A 24,413-nucleotide genomic window follows, 5' to 3' on the forward strand; every position below is an offset into this window, starting at 1 on the left:
AACCAGGCCCAAACCTGCTAATATTCAGAGATCAGGCATTGACTCTATTTTTTGGCAAATTATTATATACTAAGTGAAAAGTTTCCAAAAAAGCTTACAGCACCTGGTATTCCCAGGCGGTCTCCCATCCAAGTACTAACCAGGCCCAAACCTGCTTAGGCTTCCGAGAGCAGACGAGATCGGGCATAGCCAGGTTGGTATGGCCGTAAGCGAAGACTGCTGCAAAGAGAGGGCTATTTAAAGACCATCCATCTAATCGCCAGTACATTATATAAGTAGGAAAGAAAACCCAAAAGCTTAAAGCACCTGGTATTCCTAGGCAGTCTCTCATCCAAGTACTAACCAGACCTAAACCTGCTAAGATTCAGATATCGGGCATTGACTTTTTTTTTTTTTTTTTTCAAGATTATTATATAAATCGTGAAATTTTCCAAAAAGTTTAAAGCACCTGGTATTCCCAGGCAGTCTCCTATCCATGTACTAACCAGGCCCAAACCTGCTAATATTCAGAGATCGGGCATTGACTCTATTTTTTGGCTAAATTATTATATACAAAGTGAAAAGTTTCAAAAAGCTTAAAGCACCTGGTATTCCTAGGCAGTCTCTCATCCAAGTACTAACCAGACCTAAACCTGGTAAGAATCAGAGATCGGGCATTGACTCATTTTTTTTTTTTTTTTTTTTTCAAGATTATAATATAAATTGTGAAATTTTCCAAAAAGTTAAAAGCACCTGGTATTCCCAGGCAGTCTCCAAACCATGTACTAACCAGGCCCAAACCTGCTAATATTCAGAGATCGGGCATTGACTCTATTTTTTGGCAAAATTATTATATACAAAGTGAAAAGTTTCAAAAAATCTTAAAGCACCTGGTATTCCTAGGCAGTCTCTCATCCAAGTACTAACCAGACCTAAACCTGGTAAGATTCAGAGATCGGGCATTGACTCTTTTTTTTTTTTTTTTTTTTTTTTTTTTTGCAAGATTATTATATAAATCGTGAAATTTTCCAAAAAGTTTAAAGCACCTGGTATTCCCAGGCAGTCTCCTATCCATGTACTAACCAGGCCCAAACCTGCTAATATTCAGAGATCGGGCATTGACTCTATTTTTTGGCTAAATTATTATATACAAAGTGAAAAGTTTCAAAAAAGCTTAAAGCACCTGGTATTCCTAGGCAGTCTCTCATCCAAGTACTAACCAGACCTAAACCTGCTAATATTCAGAGATCGGGCATTGACTCTATTTTTTGGCTAAATTATTATATACAAAGTGAAAAGTTTCAAAAAAGCTTAAAGCACCTGGTATTCCCAGGCGGTCTCACATCCAAGTACTAACCAGGCCCAAACCTGCTTAGCTTCCAAGAGCAGACGAGATCGGGTATAGCCTTTTTTTTTTTTTTTTTTTTTTTTTGAGAAATTTCAATCAATAAAATACAATAGATTAAACACAATCAATAGAAAATACAGAATTCCTTCTATAAACATCTCTACATTGCACATCTTTCCTTTACATAGATAATTTAAAAATCTCCTTCACTTCCTGGCAGCTTCCACATTAAATCATTTAAAACACAATAAACTTTTGGGGTAAAAACATCATAAAAAGAATCCAACATATTTACACCTTTAAAGTACACATACAATCTCTCAATATACAATTCAGTTTTCCTTTTAAACACAGTCCAAACATCCAACACAGTTTTTTCTTTTTTAGCCACAGTTCTTCTCTCCCATATTGCACTTTTCATTAGCATTACAAACAGATTAATAAAACTTTTGTTTTGACACTTTTTTCCCAACCAAACATCACCAATCTGTTCCATTCAATTACATTTTCATCCCACTCCTCAGTCACATCTTTAATTAAACATTTACATTTTCTTAAAAATTCCTCCAGTTCTCTACAATATAAAAACATATGTAAAATCCCCTCTTCCTTTTCCTGGCACACTTTACACAGAGCGTTTTCTTCCATTCCTATTTTATTTAAAATAGCCTCAGTAAAAACCACTTTATGCCTTATAAAATACTCCAAACAACCCAATTTAGTTTCCACACACTTCCCCGTCATGTTTCTCCATATACACTCTTTTTTTAAATCTTTGAATTTCTGCACCCAGTATACATTTGCAATAGGCTCTTTAAAAACACCATCTCTAAAAGAACAATAAATCATTTTCAGAGTACATTCCTTAAAATCATACAGTTTTTCCCCTAATTTCACATAAATACATTTCTCTTTTGGCTCTCCTTCCATACATTCTATTCTTTTAATCCATTCTTTCGGTATTGCGCTTTTAATTATTTCATATTTATTTTTTATGTCTTGTTCACTGTAATCCTCTTTTGCATCCTCCATTGCATCTACAATAAATTGTGTCGGTAAAAACCCTTCTTTAAATTCATACAAAACGTCTCTCACTCTTGTTATCCCGACTTCCATCCATTTCTTTAAAAAAATCCCTTTGTCTTGCTTTAAAATGTTTTGGTTTAAGAAAAGAGGTTGATTTAAAATGTTTTCTCTCCCATGTGGATCATACTCAACTTTAACTAAAAATTTTCCCCAAGCACTTAAAATTTCTCTATAAAACTCTGGTAAATTTTCTGTCATCCAGTTCTTCGTTTTCATCCATAAAATTCCATCCCCCATGTTAAAATCCCCACATTTGTTTAAAAAATATTTCATCGTCTTTTTCCACTCCAGTTTGCCCTTATCTTGTAGGTATTTCTTCACTACTTTCACTCTCAAACTATTTTTCCTCTGTTCCACATCTATTAAACCTAAACCCCCCTTCTCTACTGCCCCTAAAATCGTGTTAAAAGCTATTCTTGCTGGTTTCCCCTCCCATAAAAAGTCAAGAAGACATTTCTTCAACCTCTTTTCTGTCCACAATGGCATATCTGATACATATAAAACATTCCATAACTTCGACACCATTAAAACATTCAATACTAAAACCTTCCCTTTCAAGTTTAATGTTCTTAATTTCCAAAAATTTAACCTTCTCTCTATCCCTGTTACTAGTTCCTCCCACATTTCATCACATACTTTCCTCTCATTTTTACCCATTAAAATTCCTAAAATCCTAATTTGTTCCACTTCCTTGAAATTAAAAATAATCCTTTAAAACCATTGCTTTACCAAATCTCATATATACAGTCTTTGCTTCATTTACTTTACTCCCAGATCCTTTACAATATTCTTCTACAACCTTCATAACTTCCTTGATGCTCTCCTTTCCTTTAACTACTAACGTTGTGTCATCAGCATATTGAAAAACCTTTCCCTCAGCCTTATTTTCCTCAATTTCAATTCCAATTATTCCTTCTTTTTGTTTTATAGCCAATCCTAATGGTTCCGATACAAGTGAATATAATAACGCTGAAAGCGGACAACCCTGTCTTATCGATCTTGTGATTTTAAAACATTCTGTTAAAAACCCATTACATTTTATTCTTGTTAAAGCGCCCTTATATAAAATCTCAATCCATTTGATAAAATTCCCACCAAAACCAAATTCCTTTAAAACATCAAATAAATACCTGTGTTCAACTCGATCAAATGCTTTTTCAAAATCTAGACTAATTACGTAACCATCTTCATTTTTTTCTTTCATGTACCATATTGTGTCTCTTATGCTCATTGTTATGTCTGCTATATCTCTTCCCTTTACTCCATATGCTTGGTTTGTTTGAATTATACTTGGCATTACTTCCTTTAATCTGTTTGCTAAAACCTTCGCTAAAATCTTAAAATCTGTGTTAAGCATCGTAATCGGCCTATAGTTTTTTAAATCTACTTTTTCTCCTTTCCTTTTATATATCAATTTTGTTATACCCATCCCCATTCTTTCATTAACTTCTTTTTCAAAAACTTCACTAAAAATTTCCTTTAAAATCTTTGTTAAAATCTCTTTAAAACAAATATAAAATTCACTTCCCAAACCATCTATTCCTGGACTTTTATTTTTATTCAGCTGCTGTATTGCTCTTTCAATCTCTTCTTCTCCAATTTTTTGATCACATTCTATTTTATCTTCCTTACTAATTTTTACTTTTATCTGATTCAACAGTTCAATTTTTTTGTTTTCTTCTACACCCCTTGCGCTAAAAAGATCTTCATAAAAATTCTTTATTTCTTCTAAAATCTCTTCATTCCCTTCTACAACTTCCCCATTTTTCCCTCTTATCTGTTTTATTATTTCAGCTTTCCCTCTCTTTTTTTCTAAATCAAAAAAAAACTTTGTGCATTTTTCTCCCTCCACAGTATATTTAGCTTTGCTTCTTAACCTCGCACCCTCATATTCTATTTCCTCTATTTCTTTCAGTTTTTCCTCCATTTCCCTTATCTTTTGTATATCTTTATTTTCTTTATTCAGTTCCACTTCCAAACTTTCCTTTATTTCTTTTTCTTTGTATCTTTTGCATTTCTGTACTAAACTGCAATACTTAATTGAGAATTTTTGTTATTAAAAACTTTACATTCTCCCACCATATTCTCTTATCGTCTTCATACATTTCATTTTCCTTTTCTTTTTCTATAATTTCTTTAACCTTTAAAACATAGTCTTCATTTTCTAACATTTTTGTATTTAAAACCCATATTCCTGGCCCTCTTTGCACTTTATCCCAGTCCAATTTAAAAAATAAAAACTTATGATCGCTAAAACTTGTTTCTTCATACTTAATCTTTTCTATAAAATTCTCCACATTTCTCGTACATAAAATAAATTCTTGTTTCGCACACAAACTGCCCCACTATTTGCCTTCTTGAAAACTCCTTTTTCTTTTCATTCCTTTCTCTCCACACATCTATCATATTATTTTCTGCCATTAATGCTTTTAGTTCTTTTCTCCCCTTGTCATTTTTAAAAACCATTCCTTCTGCCATGTCTTGTTTACTAAAAACCGTATTAAAATCCCCCATCATTATTATTTCTTTATACTTCTTTACAATACTTCTTAAAACATAAAAAAACTCTTTCTTTTCCTTCTCCACCGTTGGTGCATGTATATTTACTAAAATCAATTCCCTTCCTTCATGTTTTATCTGAACAACCATACATTTCCCCATCGTATCTTTGTATAAAATTTGACTTGCTTTAAAAACATCATCCTTCATTAAAAAAGCCACACCTCTCCCAAACCTCCCATCTCCATTATTGTATAAAATCCCTCCTTCCCATCTCTTTTTATAATCAGTCATTACATTTTCTCTCCAGTTTGTTTCTTGTAGCACAATAATGTCTTCTCTTTTACATTTTTCTTTTACATATTCAAATTTCTTTAAGTTCAAGAGTCCTCTTGCATTAAAAGTCACAACACTTAAAACCATTAAAAAGAAAAATAATAAATATCTAAAACCCATCATTCTCAGTCTTCCTCCACCATTTCCTTTAACACTTCAAAACTGTTAAAACATTTAACTTTTTTCCTTGCAGTTCCTATATTTGGCTTTACCTGTAGTGACCTTCTTCTAATTTGTCCCCTCTCCACCTTTTCCTTCTCATCCTCCTCCATACCTATTTCTCCTTCGTTGTCAGTTTCTTTGTCTTGTTCTTTTCCTTTTTGTCCATGAATTGAATATATGTCCATCGGGGTCAATTGTGTGTCCTCTTCTCTTATTTGTTCATCATTTTCTTTTTCTTTTTCTCCTTCTCCTTGTCCTTCCTGTCTGTTGTTTGTTCCTTCCGCTGTTTCCTTTGGTTGTAATTCATCCTCTTCTTGTCTTTCTTCACAATGTCCTTCTTCATCGTTGTTTCCTTCATGCACCTGTCTGTCCACCTGTTCTTCCCTTCCACCTACCACTCCCTCCATCCAGCATTCACATTTATTTAAAAAATTTTGGCAATCCGGGCACCTGACAGCATTGCAGTCTCGTGCGAAATGTCCCCTTTCCGAGCATTTATAGCACTTGAATTCTGGGCACTCTTTCAGTAAATGTTCTGGGCTCATGCACAGCCTACAAGTCTTCACCTGGTGGCTGTGCATCACCCTAAAGTACTGCGGGCCCTCGGCTGTTTCAATCTTTGTGCTATAAGGGAGTGATGCCACTTCTTTGGGGAACCTCACCTTTACAAATCTTGTACCGTCTTCAATGTCAGTGCCCGGATAGCACCTTCTTTTAATTTTAGATATGGGGGAAACGCCCCATCCTTCCAATTTGTCCAAAATGTCCTTATCCTCCAGGTAGACAGGCAGGTGCATGAAGGAAACAACGTAATCTTTATTTTGCAGTTTTTTTACTTCACAGTCCACTCCCTTTATTGTCAATCCATTGATTAAAATGTCACACATTTCTTCCTGTTCCAATGTCAGTTCATATTCTTTGCCTTGTCTGGGTCTTACAGCCAACACCTTTCCACTTCCAATTTTTTCTGAGATTGCTTTAATTATATCCTCTCCTCTCACACCACTCACATTCTCTGTACTCACGATCACTGTTGCCTCCTTTAAATATTTTCTTTCACCAAATCTTTTCCTTGCTTCTTGATCTTTTACATTTCCAGCTCTTTGTCGCTTGTCCAGTCCAGTGTCGTTTGCCATGCGTGTTCCTCGTGCCAGTCCAGTGTCGTTTGCCATGCTTGTTCCTCCAGCCATTCCAGTGTTGTTTACCATGCTTGTTCCTCCAGCCAGTCCAGTGTCAATTGCCATGCGTGTTCCTCCAGCCAGTCCAGTGTCGCTTGCCGTGCGTGTTCCTCCTGCCAGTCCATTGTCATTTGCCATTCGAGTCTCTCCAGCCAGTTCCGAGTCGTTACCATATAATCCGTCCATTTTGAAAAAAAAAAAAAGAAAAAAAAGAAAAAAGAAACATCAACCACCCTCCAGACAGCGATATGCTGCTGTTAGGTGGTTTTCAAAAAAGAAAAAATGCCAAAAAAAAAAAAAACAATCACAGATTCACAAATCAAACAAAACAACCACAAATAGAAAAACACAAAATGGAGGAGAGCCTTCCTCTCCCAACTGCAGCCAACACTTCCTGTAGCTCTCTAGCGCCCTCAGGTTGGTATGGCCGTAAGCGAAGACTGCTGCAAAGAGAGGGCTATTTGAAGACCAGCCCATCTAATCGCCAGTACATTATATAAGTAGGAAAGAAAACCCAAAATCTTAAAGCACCTGGTATTCCTAGGCAGTCTCTCATCCAAGTACTAACCAGACCTAAACCTGCTAATATTAAGAGATCGGGCATTGACTCTATTTTTTGGCAAAATTATTATATACAAAGTGAACAGTTTCAAAAAATCTTAAAGCACCTGGTATTCCTAGGCAGTCTCTCATCCAAGTACTAACCAGACCTAAACCTGGTAAGATTCAGAGATCGGGCATTGACTCTTTTTTTTTTTTTTTTTTGCAAGATTATTATATAAATCGTGAAATTTTCCAAAAAGTTTAAAGCACCTGGTATTCCCAGGCAGTCTCCAAACCATGTACTAACCAGGCCCAAACCTGCTAATATTCAGAGATCGGGCATTGACTCTATTTTTTGGCAAAATTATTATATACTAAGTGAAAAGTTTCCAAAAAGCTTACAGCACCTGGTATTCCCAGGCGGTCTCCCATCCAAGTACTAACCAGGCCCAAACCTGCTTAGCTTCCGAGAGCAGACAAGATCGGGCATAGCCAGGTTGGTATGGCCGTAAGCGAAGACTGCTGCAAAGAGAGGGCTATTTAAAGACCAGCCCATCTAATCACCAGTACATTATATAAGTAGGAAAGAAAACCCAAAAGCTTAAAGCACCTGGTATTCCTAGGCAGTCTCTCATCCAAGTACTAACCAGACCTAAACCTGCTAAGATTCAGATATCGGGCATTGACTTTTTTTTTTTTTTTTTGCAAGATTATTATATAAATCGTGAAATTTTCCAAAAAGTTTAAAGCACCTGGTATTCCCAGGCAGTCTCCAAACCATGTACTAACCAGGCCCAAACCTGCTAATATTCAGAGATCAGGCATTGACTCTATTTTTTGGCAAAATTATTATATACTAAGTGAAAAGTTTCCAAAAAGCTTACAGCACCTGGTATTCCCAGGCGGTCTCCCATCCAAGTACTAACCAGGCCCAAACCTGCTTAGCTTCCGAGAGCAGACGAGATCGGGCATAGCCAGGTTGGTATGGCCATAAGCGAAGACTGTTGCAAAGAGAGGGCTATTTAAAGACCATCCCATCTAATCGCCAGTACATTATATAAGTAGGAAAGAAAACCCAAAAGCTTAAGGCACCTGGTATTCCTAGGCAGTCTCTCATCCAAGTACTAACCAGACCTAAACCTGCTAAGATTCAGATATCGGGCATTGACTTTTTTTTTTTTTTTTTTTTTTTTGCAAGATTATTATATAAATCGTGAAATTTTCCAAAAAGTTTAAAGCACCTGGTATTCCCAGGCAGTCTCCAAACCATGTACTAACCAGGCCTTAACCTGCTAATATTCAGAGATCGGGCATTGACTCTATTTTTTGGCAAAATTATTATATACTAAGTGAAAAGTTTCCAAAAAGCTTACAGCACCTGGTATTCCCAGGCGGTCTCCCATCCAAGTACTAACCAGGCACAAACCTGCTTAGCTTCCAAGAGCAGACGAGATCGGGTATAACCAGGTTGGTATGGCCGTAAGCGAAAACTGCTGCAAAGAGAGGGCTATTTGAAGACCAGCCCATCTATTCGCCAGTACATTATATAAGTAGGAAAGAAAACCCAAAATCTTAAAGCACCTGGTATTCCTAGGCAGTCTCTCATCCAAGTACTAACCAGACCTAAACCTGCTAAGATTCAGAGATCTGGCATTGACTCTTTTTTTTTTTTTTTTTTTTGCAAGATTATTATATAAATCGTGAAATTTTCCAAAAAGTTTAAAGCACCTGGTATTCCCAGGCAGTCTCCCATCCATGTACTAACCAGGCCCAAACCTGCTAATATTCAGAGATCGGGCATTGACTCTATTTTTTGGCAAAATTATTATATACTAAGTGAAAAGTTTCCAAAAAGCTTACAGCACCTGGTATTCCCAGGCGGTGTCCCATCCAAGTACTAACCAGGCCCAAACCTGCTTAGCTTCGGAGAGCAGACGAGATCGGGCATAGCCAGGTTGGTATGGCCGTAAGCGAAGACTGCTGCAAAGAGAGGGCTATTTAAAGACCAGCCCATCTAATCGCCAGTACATTATATAAGTAGGAAAGAAAACCCAAAAGCTTAAAGCACCTGGTATTCCTAGGCAGTCTCTCATCCAAGTACTAACCAGACCTAAACCTGCTAAGATTCAGATATCGGGCATTGACTTTTTTTTTTTCAAGATTATTATATAAATCGTGAAATTTTCCAAAAAGTTTAAAGCACCTGGTATTCCCAGGCAGTCTCCCATCCATGTACTATCCAGGCCCAAACCTGCTAATATTAAGAGATCGGGCATTGACTCTATTTTTTGGCAAAATTATTATATACAAAGTGAACAGTTTCAAAAAATCTTAAAGCACCTGGTATTCCTAGGCAGTCTCTCATCCAAGTACTAACCAGACCTAAACCTGGTAAGATTCAGAGATCGGGCATTGACTCTTTTTTTTTTTTTTTTTGCAAGATTATTATATAAATCGTGAAATTTTCCAAAAAGTTTAAAGCACCTGGTATTCCCAGGCAGTCTCCCATCCATGTACTAACCAGGCCCAAACCTGCTAATATTCAGAGATCGGGCATTGACTCTATTTTTTGGCAAAATTATTATATACTAAGTGAAAAGTTTCCAAAAAGCTTACAGCACCTGGTATTCCCAGGCGGTCTCCCATCCAAGTACTAACCAGGCCCAAACCTGCTTAGCTTCCGAGAGCAGACGAGATCGGGCATTTTTTTTTTTTTTTTTTTATTATCAAAAAGTACTTAAAAATAATAATAACATAAATCATATTTCCAACAATTCACTTTCAAACGTATTACATGTTAATTATATTTAACATATACAGCATCAACTTTGAAATTTAATCACATTACTTCACTCAAACCCAAACCAAAACTAATTGCCTAACTTTAACGTAACCTTGTTTTTTCAAAATGTTAAACTTAACCCTTCAGTTGTACTTATAAATCCATTTTCTTTTACAAATGCTTTTTCAAATTCTTCTTTGCTTAGGTATTTCCACATTATATACACACTCTTTCTAACAATACTCTTGAAAATTCCAATCACATCTACTTTCTTTCTCTCAAAGTATGCCATATTCCTCCTCACCCATATTGCATATCTTGCATTACTCAAAATCAAATTCCAAAAATTCACCTTTCTATCCTTATAATTTATACGTTCTCCAAATAAAAACATTTTTTTCCACTCATCCTCTGCAAACTCCTTGCCTATTCCATCTTTTATCAGTTTTTTCATTTTTGCATGAAACTCAAGTTCTTTGCACTCAAAGAAAATGTGCATCAAAGTTTCAGCCTCTATCTCACATATATCACATTCTCTACTCACATTTTTGTTCATTTGATGAATTACCACCTTTGTATAAATTCTGTTGTGTCGTAGCTTAAAGTCCAAATTCTCACAGTCCAGTGCATTGTATTTTACATTTAAGTTTCTCCATATTGTCTTTACCTTCATATCAGGAAAGAGTCTTGGCCATACCGCCTCTGATGCAGGCACTTTGATTTTCTTTCTGACCATAATTTTGTATATAGTTTTCACATTTATCTCCATCAAAAACTTTTTTCTCCCATTTTCCACAATATACATTTCAGGCATTCCCCAATCTCCCACTTTAACAGTTTCTCTTTCAATCCCTTCTACCCACTTTTCAGGCAGGCTTGTTTTAATGTTTTCACACTCACCATCCACTTTTGCTTTGTCAATTTTTTCATCCCACCCCACCACAGAATCATATATTGCCCTATTTGGTAAGAAACCCTTTACATATTCATACACCAAATCCTTTACTTTCCTTACCCCTGCTCTCATGAACAGTCTGTTGTAGAGCATTTTCCCTTCCCTCCTTATTCTTGGGTTCATAAAAATTGGCTGATTGTGTATTTGATTTATGTTTTCACATTCATAGTTTACATTTATCACAAATTCAGCCCATGCAGTAAACACTTCTTGGTAAAACAACGGCAATTTTTCAATCATTGGCTTTTTTAAAACCATAAACACTCCTTCATCACCACATCCACCACTTTCATTTAAATATTTTCTCATATACCCCTTCCAACCATATTCTGCTTTACCACATAAATATTTTTTTACTGTCTTAACTCTTATTGCCTTCCTTTTCACATCTAAATCTACCAATTTTAATCCCCCCTCACTATAATCTGCTATTAATGTGTTTGCTGATATTTTGGCTCTTTTCCCACCCCATACAAAATTATTCACAGCCTCTTTTATTCCATTTAACACCCAGTCTGGTAAATCAATTGCTCCCAACACATAATTACATTTGGATAACAATAAAGAATTAACCACCACAACTTTCCCTCTTAATCTTAATTCCCTTAGTCTCCAATACTGTAACACTTGCTTGATTTTGTTTAGCACCCCTGACCATGTTGCATCCCTTGCCTCTTTTGCATTCTCTCCTACGTTTACCCCTAAAATTTTTATAAAATCTTTCGTTATTCTGAATGGAATATCTAACCCTTCAACCCTTTCTCCTCCTATACTCATTATTTCAGATTTATCCACATTTATTTTTGCACCTGATGCTTCCCCATATTTTTCTATCTGTTTTCTTATTTTATTTATACTCTCTATATCCCTAACTGTAAAAGTTGTATCATCTGCATATTTGTGTATTACACTCAATCCCCCCTTTGGTATTTGAATACCTTTTATTTCCTTATATTTTTTTATAAGTGTCGCCAGTGGCTCAGCTGTTATTGAATATGATATTGCAGACAACGGACAACCTTGCCTTACTGACCTCTCTAAAGGGAAGGGGTCAGTTAACACCCCATTAACTTTAACACAACTTTTAGCATTTCCATATATTAATTTTATCCACTTTTGCATCCTCTCTCCAAACCCAAATCTCCCCATTGTCTGTTCTATAAAGCTATGTTCCACCCTGTCAAATGCCTTGTTTAAGTCTATAGATAAAACCAATCCCCCTTTCCCATCTTTCCCCATCCCTTCTACTATGTCCCTTATTGTGCAAATTGTATCTGTAATATCTCTACCCTTTATGCTATAGGCTTGGCTTAATGATACTATTGACCCTACTACCTCTTTTATCTTATTTGCCAGCACTTTTGTCAATATTTTATAATCTGTGTTTAGAAGACTTAATGGTCTGTAATTTCCTAGCTTATGTGGACTTCCTTTATTTTTATATAGTACTGTAATTATTCCTAACCCCATAGATTCTGGCATTTCCCCTCTCTCTTCCATACTCCTATAAACCTTCAACAATATTGGCGCTACAATCTCTTCAAAGGTCTTATAAAACTCATGCGTTAAGCCATCTGAGCCCGGGCTTTTGTTCTTTTTTGTCTGTTTTATTGCTTCTTTTATTTCTTCAATAATTATATCGCTTTCACATATATTTTTCTCGTTTTCACTTAACCTTTTACTCACAGTATTTAAAACTTCATCCACACACTCCTGTTTTACCCCTTCTTTCTTAAATAGCTTTTTATAAAATATTTCTACTTCTCTTATTATCCCCACATAATCAGTAATCTTCTCACCTTTTTCATTTTCCAGCTCTGTTATATGCTTTTTCCTCTGTTTTTTCTTTTCTAAGTTTAGAAAGAACTTTGTGCTTCTTTCTCCCTCTAACGCATACTGTGCTCTACTCCTTATTATTGCACCCTTACTTTTTTCTTTTTCATACTCTTCTATTTCTGCTTTTATTTGCATAAAGCGTTCTTTGTCTTGCTCAGGATTACCTTCTATTTTTTCTGCTTCCCTCTTCAGTTCATTTTGCATATCCTCAATTTTACTCCTCCTCATAAAATCCCTTTGTTTTGCATATCTAATACTTCTTTTTTTAATTGTCCCTTTCATTTTTTCCCACCACTCACATACATTTTCATCAAATAACGCATTTTGCATTTCATAATCTATACATTTTTTTATATTTTCTTTGTATGTCTCTTCTTTTAGCAAGTCTGCATTCAAACACCACATTCCCCCCCCCCTCTCCACCTCGTTTACATCCATCTTAACCATCATCATAGCATGATCACTTATTCCCACAAACTTATATTTCACATTCTTTACATATTTCAACATTTCCCTTTTGGTTAAACATAAATCTATTCTGCTCTGTTTCAAAACACCCATCACCAATTGTCTTCTAGAGAAGTCTTTTTTGTAGGGATTTTCTTCCCTCCATACATCTACTATGTCCTCATTTTGCATCCATTCAGTTAGATATTTCCTGGATGCATCTGATTTAAAGTTTGCACTACTTGATGCATCCAGTCTCGTGCACCATACATTGAAATCCCCAACTACAATATAGTTGCCTTTACATAACGGCTTAATTTCTTTAAAGATTTCTTTTCTTTCGTTTTCTATGTTAGGTGCATAAATGTTTATCAGCCTGAAACATTCATTTTGAAACACAAATTCAGTCACTAACAGTCTCCCATTACCATCCTTGTATACTTGCTTCACATTATTCAATATATCTCCTTTTATAAGAGTTGCCACACCACAGGATTTTGCATTCCCATGATTCACAAAAATTTCCCCTTCCCACCTCTTCCTTATGTTGTCCATTATATCATCAGACCAATGTGTTTCTTGCAAACAGAATACTTCAGCTTTTAACAATCCCTTGACCTTCTCAAACTTATTTTCATCTCTTAATCCATTGCTATTCAAACAGGCAATGTTCATAAAGCCCCACATAGCAAGTATCGTCATTTTTAAAAGAATCATCCTCATTTTGTTAATTCCAGACACTTACTTTCTGCCGTATGCTCCTCTATTTCTTTCTTCTTTCTTTTCTTCTGCACCCTTTCCCCTTTACTTGTGTCCATGTCCTCGTCGTCAATTGTCACCAGACTTTCTTGCACCTCTCTCTTCCCTCCAACGCTCTCCACCTGCAACTTTTCTTCTTGCCTTTTCACATTGTCACCCTCCTGACTCTTGCCATCAGCTTTCACTCCTTCCCCTTCTCTGTCTTCACACTCCAAGATGTTCCTTTCCATCTTTTTTCCAGGTTCCGCTTCCCTCTCTTCCTTTTTTTCTCTCTCTCTCTCCATCTCCTCCCTGCAGCCTCCTCCTCTTGATCACTCACATCCACAATCGCTCTCCATTCCGTTGTTCTTTCTTCCCAACTCCATGCATCCCTTCTCTCTTCTTGTCCAGTCATTTCACCTACCTCTCCTTCGATCTCCACCTCCTCATCCACCTCATACTGATCCGAATCCTCCCCATTGCTGTTTCTCTCACCTATCTCTGCTGGGGTTTCACACACACATAATCCAGGTCGCATATTGCACATTTTGCAGTTCTCTTCCTTGCACTCTCTCGCGTAATGACCTTGCCTTTGACACTTAAAACAGCTGAAGCTTGGACAGTCTCTTACAATATGACCTGGCTGAATGCACAGGCGACAGACTTTCACTTGCCTATCATGTATTACCCTGAAGTGCTCCGTCCCTCCTAATGTCTCAAACTTCATTGAATACGGCAGTGATTTTACCACCTCATTGAACTTTACCTTTAAAAATCTTGTTCCATCAGCGATATCCGTCCCCGGCCACATTCTCCTTCTCACACTTGAGGTTGCTTTAACTCCCCATTCAGACAGCTTTTTAAGTATCTCCTCATCCTGTATGTATGTTGGTAACCCAAGGAACGAGACCACTATCTCCATACAGTCCACCTCTTTCGCCATCACCCGACTATTCTTTATCTTAAGCCCATCCAACAATTTCTCCTTTCCTTTTTCCTCCTCCATTGTCAACTCGTATTCTTTTGGTGTTTTGAATCTGCATCCGATCACCACTCCACATTCTTCTCTCACTTTCTTCAGTATCTCCATCATTGTTAGTCTATCTTCTCCTTCTATTTCCACCAACACTGTGAGCCTCTTTTCATAATGCCTTTTTCTTAGACCCAGCTCTCCGTCCATTTCTCTTGTGTTCCTTTTCTCCTGTCCTTTTGCATTCTCCATTTGTCACACCGTGTTGTAGCCTTCTCAGTGTAGAAAGTATTTATCCCCAAACAGCAAAAGCTGTTTGGGGATTAAATGACTTTAAAGCAGACCAGTTCCCCTTTTTTTAAAAAGGTTGTTTTTAACTTCAAGGCTTCAGTTTCCAATTTTCAACTCTCCACACTTGTTGTTTGATATCCTCCTGCAAGCTGTACCACTTCCTGCTTCCACTAGGGCGTGCTCAGGGTGGTATGGCCGTAAGCGACGACTGCTGCAAAGAGAGGGCTATTTAAAGACCAGCCCATCTAATCGCCAGTACATTATATAAGTAGGAAAGAAAACCCAAAAGCTTAAAGCACCTGGTATTCCTAGGCAGTCTCTCATCCAAGTACTAACCAGACCTAAACCTGCTAAGATTCAGATATCGGGCATTGACTTTTTTTTCTTTTTTTTTTTTTTTTTTGCAAGATTATTATATAAATCGTGAAATTTTCCAAAAAGTTTAAAGCACCTGGTATTCCCAGGCAGTCTCCAAACCATGTACTAACCAGGCCCAAACCTGCTAATATTCAGAGATCGGGCATTGACTCTATTTTTTGGCAAAATTATTATATACTAAGTGAAAAGTTTCCAAAAAGCTTACAGCACCTGGTATTCCCAGGCGGTCTCCCATCCAAGTACTAACCAGGCCCAAACCTGCTTAGCTTCCGAGAGCAGACGAGATCGGGTATAGCCAGGTTGGTATGGCCGTAAGCAAAGACTGCTGCAAAGAGAGGGCTATTTAAAGACCAGCCCATCTAATCGCCAGTATATTATATAAGTAGGAAAGAAAACCCAAAAGCTTAAAGCACCTGGTATTCCTAGGCAGTCTCTCATCCAAGTACTAACCAGACCTAAACCTGCTAAGATTCAGATATCGGGCATTGACTTTTTTTTTTTTTTTTGCAAGATTATTATATAAATCGTGAAATTTTCCAAAAAGTTTAAAGCACCTGGTATTCCCAGGCATTCTCCTATCCATGTACTAACCAGGCCCAAACCTGCTAATATTCAGAGATCGGGCATTGACTCTATTTTTTGGCTAAATTATTATATACAAAGTGAAAAGTTTCAAAAAAGCTTAAAGCACCTGGTATTCCTAGGCAGTCTCTCATCCAAGTACTAACCAGACCTAAACCTGGTAAGATTCAGAGATCGGGCATTGACTCATTTTTTTTTTTTTTTTTTTTTTGCAAGATTATTATATAAATCGTGAAATTTTCCAAAAAGTTTAAAGCACCTGGTATTCCCAGGCAGTCTCCAAACCATGTACTAACCAGGCCCAAACCTGCTAATATTCAGAGATCGGGCATTGACTCTATTTTTTGGCAAAATTATTATATACAAAGTGAAAAGTTTCAAAAAATCTTAAAACACCTGGTATTCCTAGGCAGTCTCTCATCCAAGTACTAACCAGACCTAAACCTGGTAAGATTCAGAGATCGGGCATTGACTCATTTTTTTTTTTTTTTTTTTTTTTTTTGCAAGATTATTATATAAATCATGAAATTTTCCAAAAAGTTTAAAGCACCTGGTATTCCCAGGCAGTCTCCAAACCATGTACTAACCAGGCCCAAACCTGCTAATATTCAGAGATCGGGCATTGACTCTATTTTTTGGCAAAATTATTATATACTAAGTGAAAAGTTTCCAAAAAGCTTACAGCACCTGGTATTCCCAGGCGGTCTCCCATCCAAGTACTAACCAGGCCCAAACCTGCTTAGCTTCCGAGAGCAGACGAGATCGGGTATAGCCAGGTTGGTATGGCCGTAAGCGAAGACTGCTGCAAAGAGAGGGCTATTTAAAGACCAGCCCATCTAATCGCCAGTACATTATATAAGTAGGAAAGAAAACCCAAAAGCTTAAAGCACCTGGTTTCCTAGGCAGTCTCTCATCCAAGTACTAACCAGACCTAAACCTGCTAAGATTCAGATATCGGGCATTGACTTTTTTTTTTTTTTTTTTTTTGCAAGATTATTATATAAATCGTGAAATTTTCCAAAAAGTTTAAAGCACCTGGTATTCCCAGGCAGTCTCCAAACCATGTACTAACCAGGCCCAAACCTGCTAATATTCAGAGATCGGGGCATTGACTCTATTTTTTGGCAAAATTATTATATACTAAGTGAAAAGTTTCCAAAAAGCTTATAGCACCTGGTATTCCCAGGCGGTCTCCCATCCAAGTACTAACCAGGCCCAAACCTGCTTAGCTTCCGAGAGCAGACGAGATCGGGCATAGCCAGGTTGGTATGGCCGTAAGCGAAGACTGCTGCAAAGAGAGGGCTATTTAAAGACCAGCCCATCTAATCGCCAGTACATTATATAAGTAGGAAAGAAAACCCAAAAGCTTAAAGCACCTGGTATTCCTAGGCAGTCTCTCATCCAAGTACTAACCAGACCTAAACCTGCTAAGATTCAGATTTCGGGCATTGACTTTTTTTTTTTTTTTTTTTGCAAGATTATTATATAAATCGTGAAATTTTCCAAAAAGTTTAAAGCACCTGGTATTCCCAGGCAGTCTCCTATCCATGTACTAACCAGGCCCAAACCTGCTAATGTTCAGAGATCGGGCATTGACTCTATTTTTTGGCTAAATTATTATATACAAAGTGAAAAGTTTCAAAAAAGCTTAAAGCACCTGGTATTCCTAGGCAGTCTCTCATCCAAGTACTAACCAGACCTAAACCTGGTAAGATTCAGAGATCGGGCATTGACTCATTTTTTTTTATTTTTTTTTTGCAAGATTATTATATAAATCGTGAAATTTTCCAAAAAGTTTAAAGCACCTGGTATTCCCAAGCAGTCTCCAAACCATGTACTAACCAGGCCCAAACCTGCTAATATTCAGAGATCGGGCATTGACTCTATTTTTTGGCAAAATTATTATATACTAAGTGAAAAGTTTCCAAAAAGCTTACAGCACCTGGTATTCCCAGGCGGTCTCCCATCCAAGTACTAACCAGGCCCAAACCTGCTTAGCTTCCGAGAGCAGACGAGATCGGGCATAGCCAGGTTGGTATGGCCGTAAGCGAAGACTGCTGCAAAGAGAGGGCTATTTAAAGACCAGCCCATCTAATCGCCAGTATATTATATAAGTAGGAAAGAAAACCCAAAAGCTTAAAGCACCTGGTATTCCTAGGCAGTCTCTCATCCAAGTACTAACCAGACCTAAACCTGCTAAGATTCAGATATCGGGCATTGACTTTTTTTTTTTTTTTTTTTTTTTTTTTTTTTTTTTTTTTGCAAGATTATTATATAAATCGTGAAATTTTCCAAAAAGTTTAAAGCACCTGGTATTCCCAGGCAGTCTCCAAACCATGTACTAACCAGGCCCAAACCTGCTAATATTCAGAGATCGGGCATTGACTCTATTTTTTGGCAAAATTATTATATACTAAGTGAAAAGTTTCCAAAAAGCTTACAGCACCTGGTATTCCCAGGCGGTCTCCCATCCAAGTACTAACCAGGCCCAAACCTGCTTAGCTTCCGAGAGCAGACGAGATCGGGCATAGCCAGGTTGGTATGGCCGTAAGCGAAGACTGCTGCAAAGAGAGGGCTATTTAAAGACCAGCCCATCTAATCGCCAGTACATTATATAAGTAGGAAAGAAAACCCAAAAGCTTAAAGCACCTGGTATTCCTAGGCAGTCTCTCATCCAAGTACTAACCAGACCTAAACCTGCTAAGATTCAGAGATCGGGCATTGACTCTTTTTTTTTTTTTTTTTTTTGCAAGATTATTATATAAATCGTGAAATTTTCCAAAAAGTTTAAAGCACCTGGTATTCCCAGGCAGTCTCCCATCCATGTACTATCCAGGCCCAAACCTGCTAATATTAAGAGATCGGGCATTGACTCTATTTTTTGGCAAAATTATTATATTCAAAGTGAACAGTTTCAAAAAATCTTAAAGCACCTGGTATTCCTAGGCAGTCTCTCATCCAAGTACTAACCAGACCTAAACCTGGTAAGATTCAGAGATCGGGCATTGACTCTTTTTTTTTTTTTTTGCAAGATTATTATATAAATCGTGAAATTTTCCAAAAAGTTTAAAGCACCTGGTATTCCCAGGCAGTCTCCTATCCATGTACTAACCAGGCCCAAACCTGCTAATATTCAGAGATCGGGCATTGACTCTATTTTTTGGCTAAATTATTATATACAAAGTGAAAAGTTTCAAAAAAGCTTAAAGCACCTGGTATTCCTAGGCAGTCTCTCATCCAAGTACTAACCAGACCTAAACCTGGTAAGATTCAGAGATCGGGCATTGACTCATTTTTTTTTTTTTTTTTTTTTGCAAGATTATTATATAAATCATGAAATTTTCCAAAAAGTTTAAAGCACCTGGTATTCCCAGGCAGTCTCCAAACCATGTACTAACCAGGCCCAAACCTGCTAATATTCAGAGATCGGGCATTGACTCTATTTTTTGGCAAAATTATTATATACTAAGTGAAAAGTTTCCAAAAAGCTTACAGCACCTGGTATTCCCAGGCGGTCTCCCATCGAAGTACTAACCAGGCCCAAACCTGCTTAGCTTCCGAGAGCAGACGAGATCGGGTATAGCCAGGTTGGTATGGCCGTAAGCGAAGACTGCTGCAAAGAGAGGGCTATTTAAAGACCAGCCCATCTAATCGCCAGTACATTATATAAGTAGGAAAGAAAACCCAAAAGCTTAAAGCACCTGGTTTCCTAGGCAGTCTCTCATCCAAGTACTAACCAGACCTAAACCTGCTAAGATTCAGATATCGGGCATTGACTTTTTTTTTTTTTTTTTTTTTTTTTTTTTTGCAAGATTATTATATAAATCGTGAAATTTTCCAAAAAGTTTAAAGCACCTGGTATTCCCAGGCAGTCTCCAAACCATGTACTAACCAGGCCCAAACCTGCTAATATTCAGAGATCGGGCATTGACTCTATTTTTTGGCAAAATTATTATATACTAAGTGAAAAGTTTCCAAAAAGCTTATAGCACCTGGTATTCCCAGGCGGTCTCCCATCCAAGTACTAACCAGGCCCAAACCTGCTTAGCTTCCGAGAGCAGACGAGATCGGGCATAGCCAGGTTGGTATGGCCGTAAGCGAAGACTGCTGCAAAGAGAGGGCTATTTAAAGACCAGCCCATCTAATCGCCAGTACATTATATAAGTAGGAAAGAAAACCCAAAAGCTTAAAGCACCTGGTATTCCTAGGCAGTCTCTCATCCAAGTACTAACCAGACCTAAACCTGCTAAGATTCAGATTTCGGGCATTGACTTTTTTTTTTTTTTTTTTGCAAGATTATTATATAAATCGTGAAATTTTCCAAAAAGTTTAAAGCACCTGGTATTCCCAGGCAGTCTCCTATCCATGTACTAACCAGGCCCAAACCTGCTAATGTTCAGAGATCGGGCATTGACTCTATTTTTTGGCTAAATTATTATATACAAAGTGAAAAGTTTCAAAAAAGCTTAAAGCACCTGGTATTCCTAGGCAGTCTCTCATCCAAGTACTAACCAGACCTAAACCTGGTAAGATTCAGAGATCGGGCATTGACTCATTTTTTTTTTTTTTTTTTTTTGGCAAGATTATTATATAAATCGTGAAATTTTCCAAAAAGTTTAAAGCACCTGGTATTCCCAAGCAGTCTCCAAACCATGTACTAACCAGGCCCAAACCTGCTAATATTCAGAGATCGGGCATTGACTCTATTTTTTGGCAAAATTATTATATACTAAGTGAAAAGTTTCCAAAAAGCTTACAGCACCTGGTATTCCCAGGCGGTCTCCCATCCAAGTACTAACCAGGCCCAAACCTGCTTAGCTTCCGAGAGCAGACGAGATCGGGCATAGCCAGGTTGGTATGGCCGTAAGCGAAGACTGCTGCAAAGAGAGGGCTATTTAAAGACCAGCCATCTAATCGGCAGTATATTATATAAGTAGGAAAGAAAACCCAAAAGCTTAAAGCACCTGGTATTCCTAGGCAGTCTCTCATCCAAGTACTAACCAGACCTAAACCTGCTAAGATTCAGATATCGGGCATTGACTTTTTTTTTTTTTTTTTTTTTTTTTTTTTTTTTTGCAAGATTATTATATAAATCGTGAAATTTTCCAAAAAGTTTAAAGACCTGGTATTCCCAGGCAGTCTCCAAACCATGTACTAACCAGGCCCAAACCTGCTAATATTCAGAGATCGGGCATTGACTCTATTTTTGGCAAAAATTATTATATACTAAGTGAAAAGTTTCCAAAAAGCTTACAGCACCTGGTATTCCCAGGCGGTCTCCCATCAAAGTACTAACCAGGCCCAAACCTGCTTAGCTTCCGAGAGCAGACGAGATCGGGCATAGCCAGGTTGGTTATGGCCGTAAGCGAAGACTGCTGCAAAGAGAGGGCTATTTAAAAGACCAGCCCATCTAATCGCACAGTACATTATATAAGTAGGAAAGAAAACCCAAAAGCTTATAAGCACCTGGTATTCCTAGGCAGTCTCTCATCCAAGTACTAACCAGACCTAAACCTGCTAAGATTCAGAGATCGGGCATTGACTCTTTTTTTTTTTTTTTTTTTGCAAGATTATTATATAAATCGTGAAATTTTCCAAAAAGTTTAAAGCACCTGGTATTCCCAGGCAGTCTCCCATCCATGTACTAACCAGGCCCAAACCTGCTAATATTCAGAGATCGGGCATTGACTCTATTTTTTGGCAAAATTATTATATACAAAGTGAAAAGTTTCAAAAAAGCTTAAAGCACCTGGTATTCCTAGGCAGTCTCTCATCCAAGTACTAACCAGACCTAAACCTGTAAGATTCAGAGATCGGGCATTGACTCTTTTTTTTTTTTTTTGCAAGATTATTATATAAATCGTGAAATTTTCCAAAAGTTTAAAGCACCTGGTATTCCCAGGCAGTCTCCCATCCATGTACTAACCAGGCCCAAACCTGCTAATATTCAGAGATCGGGCATTGACTCTATTTTTTGGCTAAATTATTATATACAAAGTGAAAAGTTTCAAAAAGCTTAAAGCACCTGGTATTCCTAGGCAGTCTCTCATCCAAGTACTAACCAGACCTAAACCTGCTAAGATTCAGAGATCGGGCATTGACTCTTTTTTTTTTTTTTTGCAAGATTATTATATAAATCGTGAAATTTCCAAAAAGTTTAAAGCACCTGGTATTCCCAGGCAGTCTCCATCCATGTACTAACCAGGCCCAAACCTGCTAATATTCAGAGATCGGCATTGACTCTATTTTTGGCAAAATTATTAATATACAAAGTGAAAAGTTTCAAAAAAGCTTAAAGCACCTGGTATTCCTAGGCAGTCTCTCATCCAAGTACTAACCAGACCTAAACCTGGTAAGATTCAGAGATCGGGCATTGACTCTTTTTTTTTTTTTTTTTTTTTTTGCAAGATTATTATATAAATCGTGAAATTTTCCAAAAAGTTTAAAGCACCTGGTATTCCCAGGCAGTCTCCAAACCATGTACTAACCAGGCCCCAAACCTGCTAATATCAGAGATCGGGCATTGACTCTATTTTTTGGCAAAATTATTATATACTAAGTGAAAGTTTCCAAAAGCTTACAGGCACCTGGTATTCCCAGGCGGTCTCCCATCCAAGTACTAACCAGGCCCAAACCTGCTTAGCTTCCGAGAGCAGACGAGATCGGGCATAGCCAGGTTGGTATGGCCGTAAGCGAAGACTGCTGCAAAGAGAGGGCTATTTAAAGACCAGCCCATCTAATCACCAGTACATTATATAAGTAGGAGAAAACCCAAAAGCTTAAAGCACCTGGTATTCCTAGGCAGTCTCTCATCCAAGTACTAACCAGACCTAAACCTGCTAAGATTCAGAGATCGGGCATTGACTCTTTTTTTTTTTTTTTTGCAAGATTATTATATAAATCGTGAAATTTTCCAAAAAGTTTAAAGCACCTGGTATTCCCAGGCAGTCTCCATCCATGTACTAACCAGGCCCAAACCTGCTAATATTCAGAGATCGGGCATTGACTCTATTTTTTGGCAAATTATTATATACAAAGTGAAAAGTTTCAAAAAAGCTTAAAGCACCTGGTATTCCTAGGCAGTCTCTCATCCAAGTACTAACCAGACCTAAACCTGGTAAGATTCAGAGATCGGGCATTGACTCTTTTTTTTTTTTTTTTTTGCAAGATTATTATATAAATCGTGAAATTTTCCAAAAAGTTTAAAGCACCTGGTATTCCCAGGCAGTCTCTCCAAACCATGTACTAACCAGGCCCAAACCTGCTAATATTCAGAGATCGGGCATTGACTCTATTTTTGGCAAAATTATTATATACTAAGTGAAAAGTTTCCAAAAAGCTTACAGCACCTGGTATTCCCAGGCGGTCTCCCATCCAAGTACTAACCAGGCCCAAACCTGCTTAGCTTCGAGAGCAGACGAGATCGGGCATAGCCAGGTTGGTATGGCCGTAAGCGAAGACTGCTGCAAAGAGAGGGCTATTTAAAGACCAGCCCATCTAATCGCCAGTACATTATATAAGTAGGAAAGAAAACCCAAAAGCTTAAAGCACCTGGTATTCCTAGGCAGTCTCTCATCCAAGTACTAACCAGACCTAAACCTGCTAAGATTCAGATATCGGGCATTGACTTTTTTTTTTTTTTTTTGCAAGATTATTATATAAATCGTGAAATTTTCCAAAAAGTTTAAAGCACCTGGTATTCCCAGGCAGTCTCCCACCATGTACTAACCAGGCCCAAACCTGCTAATATTCAGAGATCGGGCATTGACTCTATTTTTTGGCAATATTATTATATACAAAGTGAAAAGTTTCAAAAAAGCTTAAAGCACCTGGTATTCCTAGGCAGTCTCTCATCCAAGTACTAACCAGACCTAAACCTGGTAAGATTCAGAGATCGGGCATTGACTCTTTTTTTTTTTTTTTTTGCAAGATTATTATATAAATCGTGAAATTTCCAAAAGTTAAAGCACCTGGTATTCCCAGGCAGTCTCCAATCCAATGTACTAACCAGGCCCAAACCTGCTAATATTCAGAGATCGGGCATTGACTCTATTTTTTTGGCAAAATTATTATATACTAAGTGAAAAGTTTCCAAAAAAGCTTAAAGCACCTGGTATTCCCAGGCGGTCTCCCATCCAAGTACTAACCAGGCCCAAACCTGCTTAGCTTCCGAGAGCAGACGAGATCGGGCATAGCCAGGTTGGTATGGCCGTAAGCGAAGACTGCTGCAAAGAGAGGGCTATTTAAAGACCAGCCCATCTAATCGCCAGTACATTATATAAGTAGGAAAAGAAAACCCAAAA

General features: G+C 37.5%; 17 non-coding genes across 17 annotated transcripts; all 17 read right to left on the reverse strand.

Annotated features, from left to right (window-relative positions):
- Nucleotides 1-91: 91 nt before the first annotated feature.
- Nucleotides 92-211, reverse strand: LOC113104774 (5S ribosomal RNA). Its single transcript, XR_003292126.1, has one exon. It is a non-coding gene; the product is annotated as a 5S ribosomal RNA (ribosomal RNA).
- A 7,315-nt stretch (nucleotides 212-7,526) lies between these two features.
- LOC113104770 (5S ribosomal RNA) lies at nucleotides 7,527-7,645 on the reverse strand. The gene has a single exon (XR_003292122.1). It is a non-coding gene; the product is annotated as a 5S ribosomal RNA (ribosomal RNA).
- A 363-nt stretch (nucleotides 7,646-8,008) lies between these two features.
- LOC113104767 (5S ribosomal RNA) lies at nucleotides 8,009-8,127 on the reverse strand. Its single transcript, XR_003292119.1, has one exon. It is a non-coding gene; the product is annotated as a 5S ribosomal RNA (ribosomal RNA).
- A 370-nt stretch (nucleotides 8,128-8,497) lies between these two features.
- On the reverse strand, nucleotides 8,498-8,616 carry LOC113104773 (5S ribosomal RNA). The gene has a single exon (XR_003292125.1). It is a non-coding gene; the product is annotated as a 5S ribosomal RNA (ribosomal RNA).
- Nucleotides 8,617-8,984: 368 nt separating this feature from the next.
- On the reverse strand, nucleotides 8,985-9,103 carry LOC113104778 (5S ribosomal RNA). The gene has a single exon (XR_003292129.1). It is a non-coding gene; the product is annotated as a 5S ribosomal RNA (ribosomal RNA).
- Nucleotides 9,104-15,726: 6,623 nt separating this feature from the next.
- LOC113104765 (5S ribosomal RNA) lies at nucleotides 15,727-15,845 on the reverse strand. The gene has a single exon (XR_003292117.1). It is a non-coding gene; the product is annotated as a 5S ribosomal RNA (ribosomal RNA).
- A 940-nt stretch (nucleotides 15,846-16,785) lies between these two features.
- On the reverse strand, nucleotides 16,786-16,904 carry LOC113104777 (5S ribosomal RNA). Its single transcript, XR_003292128.1, has one exon. It is a non-coding gene; the product is annotated as a 5S ribosomal RNA (ribosomal RNA).
- Nucleotides 16,905-17,271: 367 nt separating this feature from the next.
- Nucleotides 17,272-17,390, reverse strand: LOC113104768 (5S ribosomal RNA). Its single transcript, XR_003292120.1, has one exon. It is a non-coding gene; the product is annotated as a 5S ribosomal RNA (ribosomal RNA).
- A 650-nt stretch (nucleotides 17,391-18,040) lies between these two features.
- On the reverse strand, nucleotides 18,041-18,159 carry LOC113104781 (5S ribosomal RNA). Its single transcript, XR_003292132.1, has one exon. It is a non-coding gene; the product is annotated as a 5S ribosomal RNA (ribosomal RNA).
- Nucleotides 18,160-18,544: 385 nt separating this feature from the next.
- On the reverse strand, nucleotides 18,545-18,663 carry LOC113104782 (5S ribosomal RNA). Its single transcript, XR_003292133.1, has one exon. It is a non-coding gene; the product is annotated as a 5S ribosomal RNA (ribosomal RNA).
- A 933-nt stretch (nucleotides 18,664-19,596) lies between these two features.
- On the reverse strand, nucleotides 19,597-19,715 carry LOC113104780 (5S ribosomal RNA). The gene has a single exon (XR_003292131.1). It is a non-coding gene; the product is annotated as a 5S ribosomal RNA (ribosomal RNA).
- A 375-nt stretch (nucleotides 19,716-20,090) lies between these two features.
- LOC113104769 (5S ribosomal RNA) lies at nucleotides 20,091-20,209 on the reverse strand. Its single transcript, XR_003292121.1, has one exon. It is a non-coding gene; the product is annotated as a 5S ribosomal RNA (ribosomal RNA).
- Nucleotides 20,210-20,860: 651 nt separating this feature from the next.
- On the reverse strand, nucleotides 20,861-20,979 carry LOC113104766 (5S ribosomal RNA). The gene has a single exon (XR_003292118.1). It is a non-coding gene; the product is annotated as a 5S ribosomal RNA (ribosomal RNA).
- A 378-nt stretch (nucleotides 20,980-21,357) lies between these two features.
- On the reverse strand, nucleotides 21,358-21,477 carry LOC113104775 (5S ribosomal RNA). Its single transcript, XR_003292127.1, has one exon. It is a non-coding gene; the product is annotated as a 5S ribosomal RNA (ribosomal RNA).
- Nucleotides 21,478-22,684: 1,207 nt separating this feature from the next.
- LOC113104772 (5S ribosomal RNA) lies at nucleotides 22,685-22,804 on the reverse strand. The gene has a single exon (XR_003292124.1). It is a non-coding gene; the product is annotated as a 5S ribosomal RNA (ribosomal RNA).
- Nucleotides 22,805-23,447: 643 nt separating this feature from the next.
- LOC113104779 (5S ribosomal RNA) lies at nucleotides 23,448-23,565 on the reverse strand. The gene has a single exon (XR_003292130.1). It is a non-coding gene; the product is annotated as a 5S ribosomal RNA (ribosomal RNA).
- A 643-nt stretch (nucleotides 23,566-24,208) lies between these two features.
- On the reverse strand, nucleotides 24,209-24,327 carry LOC113104771 (5S ribosomal RNA). Its single transcript, XR_003292123.1, has one exon. It is a non-coding gene; the product is annotated as a 5S ribosomal RNA (ribosomal RNA).
- Between the last annotated feature and the right edge of the window lie 86 nt (nucleotides 24,328-24,413).

Source organism: Carassius auratus, unplaced genomic scaffold, assembly GCF_003368295.1.
Source record: "Carassius auratus strain Wakin unplaced genomic scaffold, ASM336829v1 scaf_tig00218113, whole genome shotgun sequence".
In the NCBI taxonomy this organism is placed as follows: Eukaryota; Metazoa; Chordata; class Actinopteri; order Cypriniformes; family Cyprinidae; genus Carassius; species Carassius auratus.